Raw genomic sequence first — 11,843 nt, 5'->3', positions numbered from 1 at the left:
CGTCCTCCATTCTTCTACTATAATATGAGCGCTATCTAGACGCCAGTACGGAATGTTTGTCATTTTATCACGCCCATTATTGACAACTGTATATTGCCCTTGTCAGGAACAAATCCTTCAGAAAATCCCGAATTCGTAAGAGGAGATTTACAAATCTCCCCTCATGAAGCAATGTGTCGTCAGAAGAGCTGACCTGATCTCACACAAACTCTTGGGACAAATGGATCGACGACGATTCATTTGAAATACCTCTCATCTTTTTAACAAAAACTCTTTTAAGATCATTCAAAAACTAAATGTAATCCAATTCAGTTTTCATGAAGGTATCTGGTTTGACTTCCATACTTTCCTTTGCTAATTCACTGAGCTGCTGTGACAGATATCCAGAGGAACGTTGGAGAGGAATTTGAACTCTGGAATAACTGAAAGGGTCAATCAGTCAGTGCTAGGCAGATAGTCCCCCTTCCTCGGACACTGACTCATTCCACATCACGTCTTTTGTTCTCTGCCTCAAGCAGCTACGTTGACCAGTTCCACTGGAACGCCCCTTAGGCCCACTTGGTACGAAATGCTTGCAACGTCTCATTCAACCACAGTCTGTATATCCCTGTGGTCCTTTTCGCTATTTACTGGGCTCACCTAAATAGAGGTCCTCGATCTCTCACACTGTTGGACTGTGGAACAGTCTCCCTTCAGAGGATGTCGTGCACTTGGAACTTCAAAAGTTCAAGCGAAGTTGCAATGCATTACTACCCTAATGCCATTCTCCTTCCATTTGAATTAATTTTTTATCTATTCATTAATTTATTAATTTGTGTTTTTCTTTTTAACAAGTGAGATATTTTCTTTCTGTATTTCCCTTTACCTTCTCTTACTTCTTTCTAATGAACACCTTATTCTTTGGAAGCTTGAATTTCAAGTTAATGGCCTCTGTGGTCTTGTTACATATGAATAGGGGTTATCTTTTGAATAATAATAATAATAATAATAATAATAATAATAATAATAATAATAATAATAATAATAATAAGCAGATTTATTGATTGAAAAGCAATGAAAAAGAATCCTTATTGCGCCTTATAACTTACACAGGGGTTGTTGGCCCTCTCCTCCTTGTTAAGCTACCCCATGGGAGTAATTCACCCCCGTCAGCGAGGGCTCCCTCAGACAAAGCACAAACCCTGATATCTCAGGTGTTGAGGATAATTAACTTTGCGCCACCACAATGGATGACGTCAGGAGGCTAAAACGCCACGCAGGGTTCACAGAAAAATAGATTCCAACAACCTCCTCCCTCCATTCTGATTCCTCCTTCCAAATCTATAAGCCTTTAATATTTCCAGGTGTCTAAGATGTCCTCATTCCCATAAGCAAAGTTTTCAGTCGTGAACTTATCACAGCCCTGAGCACCGTTTGTCCTGATGGCAGTTTGGTTTATCAAGACCTCTGAACAATAAGCATTATTTCCTGGTTCCCTGATGCTCTTCCATATAATATGATATTGAATGAGCTTGTAAAAGTTAACATTGGAAATGAGGAAACTTCTTCCCGATTTCCTGATGTTCCGCTGGAGTGTTGTTCACCCTCCCACGGATTGCATCTAGAATCCAAAGAATTTTTAGCCGCGTTTCTTTTGTTAGAATCGATTGATATGAAACAGCAGAAGCAGCAGCAGCAGCTGTCACCCTGCTGGCAATCAGTCTCCTCCTCCTCCCCCTCCCCCTCCTCTGCATGACATTACAACCTCACAGCTACCCGTCTGTCTGTCTGTCTTTCTGTCTGTCTGTCTGTCTGTCTGTCTGTATAGATGCTCTTTCGAAACCTTTCATGGAGAACCTGGATTTGCTTCACTACAGAAAAATAACATAAGTGTAATAATGCGCCTGGGAGTCAGGTCATTCTCAGAGGTGTGTTTTATCAGTCGGCTGCGCATTGCACTTTTCATTTTGCTGTTATCATCTTGTGTTTTGATTCAGTCTAGCCAGTCTGATCGGAACGGTGCTCTTGACATACGATGCAGTAATGTTGAAATAGGAAGGATGGATAATTTCGAATGAACTGATATATACATAGGCTACACACACACACATATATATATATATATATATATATATATATATATATATATATATATATATATATATATATATATATATATATATATATTATCTTGAAAAGTTAACGTAAGTCCTTTTTTTAGCCCAGTAACGTAACTGTTAAACTTTAAATTTTGTTTACATTTTGCCGTTAAATGAAGGTTTGGGCTGTTTTTTTTTTCCACCGCCAGGTGTTTCGCTTGTTACTGGTAACACACCCATGTGGAATAATTTTCTCTTTTATTTTCATATTTTTGAGTTGTTGGGTGATTCAGCGGAGGTGGGGTGTATGTAGGATCTTCGTCTCCCGAGGAGTTTCGCCCCAGTTGTCCGAGCGAGAGGTCTGCTGCTTTTTTTGAGTCTTGCCGTTGCCTGCCCCTTTCGTTTGCTTTGCGGCAAGTCCATAAAGTGCCACAGCTTGATTCAGCTTCGCTGCTTCCTGTTTCCTGTGGGTATTAACGATTCGTCGTCTGCGTCTGCCCTTTTGAGACCTGTGCCACGTAAGGGTACAGCCATCGCTTATGGTGCAAGCTTTGACCACGGCGTTCACCTCTGTTGCAGCTTCCTCCGAACCTCTTCGCTGTTGTGGAGCGTTACAGCGTCCGTAGGGAGACTTCCCTCCGGTAAGCGTGTATATTGATATTGGTATTTTGTGAGACAGTTGACGCTGGAATTGTTGGTGGCGAAATCAACATTGTGATCTGTGATGATCGTAAGGAGACTTACCTCTGGTAAGCGCATACGCATCTTAAAGGTTTCTCATTGACGTTTGATGCGGTCAGGTGATTATAGACGCTTTGGGCTGCTGATGGTAATCGGCAAAATCATCAAGTATATTCTACGGTGTTAACTTTATATATTAGTGATTCAGATAAAACTGATGTTATTACTGTAAGTTAGGTTAAGGTATTTTGAGTGTTATAATTAGAATTAAGTTTTTTTTTCTATCTTTGCCTTCTACTGTCGTATGTTTGTGTTTTGTTCGCCATCGTGAGTTTTTTTTTCTTCTTTCTCCCTCTGTGACTTTCCCTCCTCCTGTCGGTATACATGTTAGCGTAGGCGAATGGGGAATGCTTGTGTTTTGATCTTTGTAGTTGACTGCGGTTTCTAGCCCCAACCATCATTTACGGCTTTCTTTATTTCAATAATAAATATTGTTATTTTAGTAAAGTTCGGGTTTTTCTTATTCCTCTTTGAGTGTACAGTGCTTTGCTGAGGATCCTGACTTCGTGGGTTTAACAGCCCTTTTTGAAGTCATTGGTTCTTTTGAAAATCTGCCTATAAGAAGAGTTTAAGGAAAGAAAAAATCCTTTTTCATAAGAAATCAGGGTATTCATAAAACCTGGATCTGGTATATACTGTATATTAATTTTATTTTTACACGAGATGTGTGTAAAGATACCCTATGGCTGGTCTAAGGCTCTGAAAATATACAGGGATCATAATAATTTTGATAATTTATAGTGAGCAGGAGGTTACCATAATATATATATATATATATATAATATATATATATATATATATATATATATATATATATATATATATATATATATATATATATATATATATATATATATATATATTTCTATGAATGTCCGAGATACTTACTTGATTCTGGGCAGCAACGGATGAACGCAGGGAGTTACTTTTATTTATTACACACCTGACTCAATATTAGGACAATTTGTAGACAAACAAGGGAAATCTTTGGCTTAGGGCCTTCTTCATGTGAGGAAAAATTACATAAACTCAAGGGTTCTCTTAATTAATTATAGTTACATAACAAACACAAATCAGAAGAATGACAAATTACTGGGCAGGTAATAATAAGGGCCTGCTAAAATAATGAATCCAACACAGAATAAATATTCTACCCTGACGATGTCTTCATAACAGGAAACATCGCAGTGGGGGGTAGAAAGGGGACTGCACATGGATTGAGCCAGGAGATTCCACAGTCAAGGCCTGTCTGCAAAATATGCAAGACAATTATTGCAATAATAATAAGACACTCAAAGGGAAACAGAGGAATGCACAGATGGTGCCAAATAACCCAGTTCAGCACTAATGCATAATTACGTTAACACTGAATGTTCCAACACAAATTACTGAAGGTGATCGCACAATGGAAGGTAAATGAAATATTAGGCAGAGAAATAACAGGAATTGTGACTGACTCAGAAAACCTTATTCTGGCACATCACCTTCGTCAAGATGATGGTGTCCTCATTCGATAGGGCGCTGGCGATGGAGGAGGGAATTATAATGCCACTACAAAAGTATGATGGTTCGAGCCCCGGTGTCGAACACGTGGAAGGTTCAAAAGGACAGGCATAAGGACATCTGTCCTCGGGTGATGTTCACCGCGTTTTCTCTCTCGTTTTCTTTGCATCGGCTATAAATAACCTTTGAAGATTGCGCATCGCATCTCTTGTAGATGGCACAAAGGTCAATCTTCGTCATGTTTTCTATAATGACCACATGGCCTCAGTTAACCCTCGAGGAGAGTTCGGAATGAGATGGGGGTGCCACCTTTCTCCTTGCCTTGCTTGAGACTGAGAAGGTATCTGGAAAAGGCCTTAGGCAGTCAAATGGACAGAGGGAAGGGTTAGGCTTAACCATTTTGGGGAATGAAGGAGAGAGTTTATGAAGGGGCGAGTGGAAACCCACAGTTCTAGTAATTAAATTGGTTGAAATTAATTTTATGTCTTTCTCACCTACGTTACAGATGTAAAACAGGTGAGGTTGTGTGAAAAAGAGGTCCCATCTGTTGAAATATACAGTAAGTATATATATATATATATATATATATATATATATATATATATATATATATATATATATATATATATATATATATATATATATATATATATATATATATATATATATATATATATATATATATTTTATATATATATATATATATATATATATATATTATATATATATATATATATATATATATATATATATATATATATATATATATATATATATATATATATATATATATATATATATATATATATATATATATATATATATATATATATATATATATATATATATATATATATATATATATATATATATATATATATATATATATATATATATATATATATATATATATATATATATATATATATATATATATATATATATATATATATATATATATACATATATACATATATATATATATATATATATATATATATATATATATATATATATATATATATATATATATATATATATATATATATAGATATATATATATTTACGTATTTCCCTGGGTTTATGGTATTTTACAGGCTAGAAACGGAAACTTTATTTAATTGGCCTTGGAGTTCTGACTTGCATAAAGGGAAATTGTAAAAAGAATAAGAGGAGAATTTATTTAGCTGAAGGCTCTACTTCATAAGGAAATGTTACATAAACAGAAAGCATTTGAAGGGAAACTGGATAAGTAAATTGATAAAGGGCTTGCAACGCCTGAAGATCCTTCTACTGGAGTCTTGATTAATGGCAAGGCACAGGCCAAGATGAGTCCACTGCAAATGGGTCCCTCTGCAAGAGAGATTTACACATTACACGCCAGTAAAGGAACAGTTTAACATGGAATAAGTCTCGGGTTTGCACTGAGAGTGCCAAAGGCTCGAGGAATGAATGACCACTTTACACTTGAACACAGGACATTAGAAATGGCACTGGATAAACTGGCACAAGGACAGAAGTGAAATGCTGGTACTCCAAGCTTTCCAAAGGGCAAACTATCTTGACCGAAAAGTCTACACTTACACTTTACCTTAGGGGAAGCTGGTCTCTGACGAAGAAGGACGAGGGTCACCGATGACACGGGCTGTCCCTCAAGGATGACTGGAGTCTGGAGTCGGACAGGGATGAAGGGTGATCTCTCAGCAAAGTTACCGCTCGCCTGCGTGTATGGCTGTTCCCCTATGACTGCTACTGCATGGCTCCTACTCACGCTGCTAACTAACTGCTTCTCCTGCTGTCTTTCCCTTATAAGGGGCTCCGGCTGCGTCATGCTGTGGTGTGTCATCCACTAGGTGTTCAATGATTCGGTGGCCTCTTCCCAGGTTTCCTGCGGAGGTAAGACAATTCAGGCAGCTTAATTTGCCTTTAGAAAGGCTGTTTAACAAGATTAGTTGGGCTAAGCTTCTTAAGGGAGTGGCATTAAGTCTCCTCCTGGCCCCTTTTATCTGTGTCATCTCAATATCTGTTCCAGGTAAAAAAAAAAAAAAGGACAGATCGGAATGTTGATAACCGGGTTCTGATTTCTAAGTCAAATACGATCAGCCATGCGGTTCTCAATAAACAAAGGGTAAATTAGGTAGGGGGGGAGGTGCATTGTGCACGACTTCTGGTTGATTATGATAGCTCCCCACGGAAGATAACATACGAGTCTTCATTCGGGCTTGTATGTTGATATCCAAGAAGTCAGCACAGCTGATTTACTTTTACTCTTCTCCCAACAAGAAATGGAAAAACTTTTAATTTACTCTATCCCCACGCAAAATGGAAAATACTTCCAACACATTAATACTAAACTACTTTAACTTGGCCCGTTAATTACTTCAAATTTATGGTATACGTTACTTTAAGATTACGAGGACAAGATAATTTTGGGGCAGGAGACAAAATTTAAGAATTAATTTACATATAAGTTCCTTAATTCTAAATCAACAAGGCATGCGGTTAGTACAGTATGTCTTGAAGATGCTGTGTAAATGATAAAACAGCGTTTATTTTTGGAAATGACATCCCCTTTACGTGATATTGTAATGACAATACATAATTCGCCAACTCGACAGCTGACGGCTGACCCTCACACTGACAGTGGTGGGCGAGCGGGAGTATTCGCGAGTTTTAATTCGCTAACTTTAAACCACACTAATTTTATGCATCTACTGCCCACAACTCGAGTACAGGCTATAAATAGATACTCGCTCAATGTTATGACGGGATGAGCAGACAAAAGACTAGGGGTCTAGGACAAAATAGAGTTCTTAGAAGGAAGGGAAAAATAATAACAAAAAGGAAAAATTAACAGGATGTTACGAATGAAAACGTGACTGCATACGAAAGGTGGAACACGTCGCTCGGATTTTACGAAAGGGGCATTTAAAATCACAAGGGCAAGAGTCTATGACTCGCGATTCATTGAAAGAGAAAGATAAGTAAATAACTAAAAGAGTAATTGATATTGGCAGAAGAACTAAGGGAAATAGAGTGAGGGTTTTATTGTGTTATGCTGGAATTTATTGTCCTTCACCTATAAATTATGGCCGGGACAATCACTTCCCAGGGCTGGGATAGGGAACCCGAAGGGCGCGACTCCTTCAGGAAGAGCTGACACGCATGCCCTGTGCCAAGCTGGGGGCGCAAGATTGTGCCACATCCCACTCTGTTATTCTCAATTTATACATTTTGACGGGAATGGATTCCCATATTTAATTGCCTCTTGTGGTGATAATTTAAGAAAAAGATTAATAGCAAATGATAAGGGATAGAAGTTCCTGAGGAATGGAAGAAGATAGTGGAGTGCCTTGACATCCTCTTCTGGATTAGAGGTGCCAAGACCTTCGAAAGATGAAATGGTGGCACAGGTGCCAGGGGAGCTCTAGGGCTCTTTGTAAACTACCTGGAAATTCCCACGCCCGTGGTAATTCCGCCGCGAACCTTTCCTTCTGGGACAGTCGTCCTCGGCCGGGGAAGTGGAGGGCCCGAGACCGGAGGGCAGCATGGAGTGCCACCTGGGCCAGCTGCTGCGACAGCTGACGCAGGAGTTTTCCGTGCGGGTTCTACCATGATCCGTCGCAGCTCTTGAAGTTCATCAGCCAAGAGAGATATGGCAGAATCCTGACTCGTAATTGCGTCAGCGACGGACTGAGGCAGAGAGGAGGCGGTCGGGGATGGCGTGAGCGGCTCGCAGGTATCAATGACCAGCTCAGGCACGGGTTGTGAGGCCGCACCTTCAGGTGAGCTTCCGCCGTGGTCGAGAGCAACAGTCTCTCTTACCGACGCTGGTAGTGGTGCCAGGCCAGGAGAAGAGAGGGGGTCTGGAGTTGGGTCCCTTGAATGGAGATCGGGTTGTGCTCTGGCGCTGGCACTAACGCAGAGTCAGGCTCTATCAGAGGTTTCTTGTGCTCGTCGGTCAGGACGGATGGAGCTTGGCACTGCTCGGTGCATGCAGGTGGCACTGGCAGGCATTTGGCATCTCCGGGAGGGAGATCTGATTGGGGCCCTGGCACTGGCACTGAGGCAGGGCCGGGCACTGGAATTGGATCGGGAACCGATTGAGGGGGCCACTGTACATCGTACTCAGGTGGCACTGGTAGGGACTGCACGTCCTCCTGGTACCCAGAGTGCGCCAGTCTTGACTGAGTGAGGATTACTCGCACCCGAGGAATGAGTTGGGAATGGGGACCCCTAGATTGTCGTGATTTCTGTGGGGACTGAAAGTCCTGACCCAGGATGACGTCATAACCTCCGGGGAGATGGCTTGCTACTGCAAGATTGCAATTTTTTGACTGGTGAGGTCTTGTGACTCTCAATTGGACCGTAGGCAGTATCATTTTAAATTGATTTACTCCCTCGATTGTGACGAGTTTTCATCTATTGACGATAGCTCCATAGGTAACTCTTTCCCTTCGTATGAGGGAGATTTGCGCGCCTGAGTCCTCGAATGCCGTGACTCGGCGCGCAGGGTGGCTGCCTCGTGGAGGGGCCACTTATATGGGGCCTTCAGCAGAAGGGCCCAATGACTTGGAATGTGTGACGGCCAAGGCGATGGTGGGAGTATTTGATTTATTATTGTTCGGGCATTTCGCCCATGAGGGAGAATGGCCATAAACCTTGCATGTCGTGCAAAAGGTCTGGCTAAAGTCTTTCCGCACTGCCCCTGTGGAGGGCGCAGGCGTGTTATTGGGTGGTTTTCCGGGAGAGAGAGGCCCTGGTTTCTTGCTTCGGCACTTTTCAGAGGAATGCCCCATCTTCTTGCAGTAATGGCAAGTTAGGGGCTTGCCCGAGTTCCCATTCTTATGGGAATTTGATGCTCCGAAAAGGGACGGGGGATTTATCTTCCGCCCATGGATCCTTCCTGAGGTTGGTGAGTCTTCCACATGTCTGCTATCTGGCAACACTCGGTGATTGTTGCTGGGGCTTTTTCCACTACATGAGTGGCGAGGGCAGGAGCGGCGTAGCACAGGAAATGCTAAAATTTAAATCGCATGAGTACCTCGGCGGCACTAGTGGCCCTTCGGACTCGAGCCATTTGTCTAACACCCACTCTGAATGGTACGCACAATCGGACCAAGTCTGGCCTGTTTCTCTTGGCTGCTCTCTCCAACGTCTCCTCCACTGCTCGGGGGGTAATCTAAATGCGCCTTAGTAACTGCTTGGCGTCACGGTTTCCCAATTCCCCTATCCTCTGCCGAAAGGGCGTGGTAGGCAACGAGGGCCTTCCCTCCCAGGAATTTAGTGAGAACAAGGGAGAGTTCCGTTGGGGAGAGGTTGGAGCACTCCAGGACTCGTTCGGCCCTTTCAAGCCATACCTCAGGTTCGGACTCTGTCCATTTTGGCATGAACGAGTGAGCTTGGCTGAGGGCACTCATTCCCGCAGCTGGAGGGGGGGTGGCGTTCTGTCGCTCTAACATCTGGAGCTCATGGGCGTGCTTTCGCTCCCTCTCTTCCTGTTCTTTCTCCCGTTCTTCCCATTCTCTCTACTCCCGTTTTTCTTGGGCGATTCGTTCTTTCTCCTGGGCGATTCTCTCCTTCTCTTGCTCTTGCCGTTCTTTCTCCCATTCTTGATGTTCTAAGTCTTTTTCTCTCTTGGGCAATTCTCTCTCTCTCTCTCTCTCTCTCTCTCTCTCTCTCTCTTCACATTCTTTCTCTTTCTCCACCTCTTGTGCAATTCTTTCTTTCTCTCTCTCCGCCTTGGCATCGTCCACTCGCTCTTGAACCCAGTCTCTCAGAGCTTGCCCTGATAGTTCCATGTCCTTTCCAGCAGACATGTAGAATTGAAGTCCTCATTTTGTTGGGCTCTGGTATTAGCCGTCTTGAAATAAGGGTTATATGGACTGGACTCTCTAGCGAATCAAATATGTCTGAAAAGACCCAATTGCAGGAATCTGAAACACTCAATTGTTCAGACTGCAGGAGAATGGATCTGTCTGAATAAGACAATTGATCAGTAAGTCTGAGGAGACTTTGTTAAAGTTTAATATGTCTGAGTAAGACGTGGCTGTTCGTGGCAAACGAATTGTGATATGCGTCTCGGAAGACGTAGCTGGATTTTATGTCATGCTCAGACTTGGCCGGCTGTAGCATGAAATTAAGGAGTTGTTCTAAGGAACTAGAATGATCAGTCCCATAAGGGCTTACAGGTGTGTGAAATACACTAATATAGTGTCTCAAAAAGGACTTGATTTTGGGTTTCCCCCAGGAATTAGAAATTCTCGCCTCTTGTGACGTAGAATTTTTTTGGAGTCTCTTAGGACTTGGAATTTGGTTGAGAAATTCTCGTTTCTTGCGACGTAGATTTTTTTTTAAGAGTTTCTTAGGACTGGGAATGTGGTTTTCCCGTAGGTATTAGAAATTCTCGCCTCGTGCGACGTAGAATTTTCTTAGGAGTCTCTTAGGACTTGGAATTTGGGCGAGAAATTCTCGCCTCGTGCGACGTAGAATTTTTTAGGAGTCTCTTAGGACTTGGAATTTGGTTAAGAAATTCTTGCCTCGTGCAACGTAGAATTTTATTAGGAGTCTCTTAGGACTTGGAATTTGTTGAGAAATTCTCGCCTCTTGTGACGTAGAATTTTATTAGGAGTCTCTTAGAACTTGGAATTTGGTTGAGAAATTCTCGCCTTTTGCTACGTAGAATTTTATTTGGATTGCCCGTAGGACTTGGAAATATGATTCGTCCCTTAGGACTTCGAAATTACTAACGGAAAACCGCCCCCCCAAAAAAAAATATTTTGCTGAGAGAAAAAGAGGGTACACACGCGGGCATGGGGGGTGAAGGTCGTCTGACAATCACCGCAGTTATTTTTAGATTCTGTGTGAATGGACCCGTCTATTTATAGATCGTCTGTGACTCCGGGGAATTTACCGGGATGAGAGGATAACAGTAAAAATTACCTAATAATTTCCCCTAGAAGCGGAGTTCAAATTTCGCTTTCCTAACACCTAATTCGAGTTTTAACTAACCTGAGAGAAGTATTTCAGCAATGCAAGCTGATCTCATCTTGTCCCACGTGGGAATTTATTCGCGCCTAAACAACTCGCTACTTCGAAATGCAAAGTAAAATTTATCACGGAGGAATTTCCTACTATTAATCGAAGCAAAAAAAATATGGCAAAGATTTTAACACAGGAATTTCGCACTATTCCTTGATTAACAGCTGTCCTAGGCTGGCCCGAAGGACTTGACTTATTTTACGTGGCTAAGAAAATTGGTTACGTAACAACGGGACCTACAGCTTATTGTGGAATCCGAACCACATTATAGCGAGAAATGAATTTCTATCACCAGAAATAAATTCCTCTAACTCTTCATCAGCCAGTCGGGGAATTGAACTCCGGCCCATCGAGTGACAGTCCGCAGCTCTACCAACTCACCCAGTGAAGAGCTAAGGTGCTGGCGCCCTTTCATTAGCTGACAACTGTGCAAGTTGGAATTCACCTACATTGAAGCTACAAGATTATTATTTCTATGAA

The sequence above is a fragment of the Macrobrachium rosenbergii genome, chromosome 29 (assembly GCF_040412425.1).
Source record: "Macrobrachium rosenbergii isolate ZJJX-2024 chromosome 29, ASM4041242v1, whole genome shotgun sequence".
Lineage (NCBI taxonomy): Eukaryota > Metazoa > Arthropoda > Malacostraca > Decapoda > Palaemonidae > Macrobrachium > Macrobrachium rosenbergii.
This window is presented reverse-complemented; position numbering follows the sequence as displayed.